We start from the raw sequence: 217 nt of genomic DNA on the forward strand, positions 1-217 counted from the left end.
TTTGGAATCACAAGATTGGTGAGGCACTTTCACTTTAACGTATAAAGCCAGCTTATAGGTATATCATTTTTTTAGAAAAGGTTGGCCACGTTCATTTCCTTTCTTGGTTGTCCGAGGCCAAAGGGTACATTTTATGCTTCAAAATGCCCAATGACATTGCACCAAAAAGAACCAAAATATCTTAATTGGTTCTTTTCATAACGATGCCTTAATTTTT

This window comes from Tigriopus californicus, chromosome 8 (assembly GCF_007210705.1).
Source record: "Tigriopus californicus strain San Diego chromosome 8, Tcal_SD_v2.1, whole genome shotgun sequence".
Classification (NCBI taxonomy): domain Eukaryota; kingdom Metazoa; phylum Arthropoda; class Copepoda; order Harpacticoida; family Harpacticidae; genus Tigriopus; species Tigriopus californicus.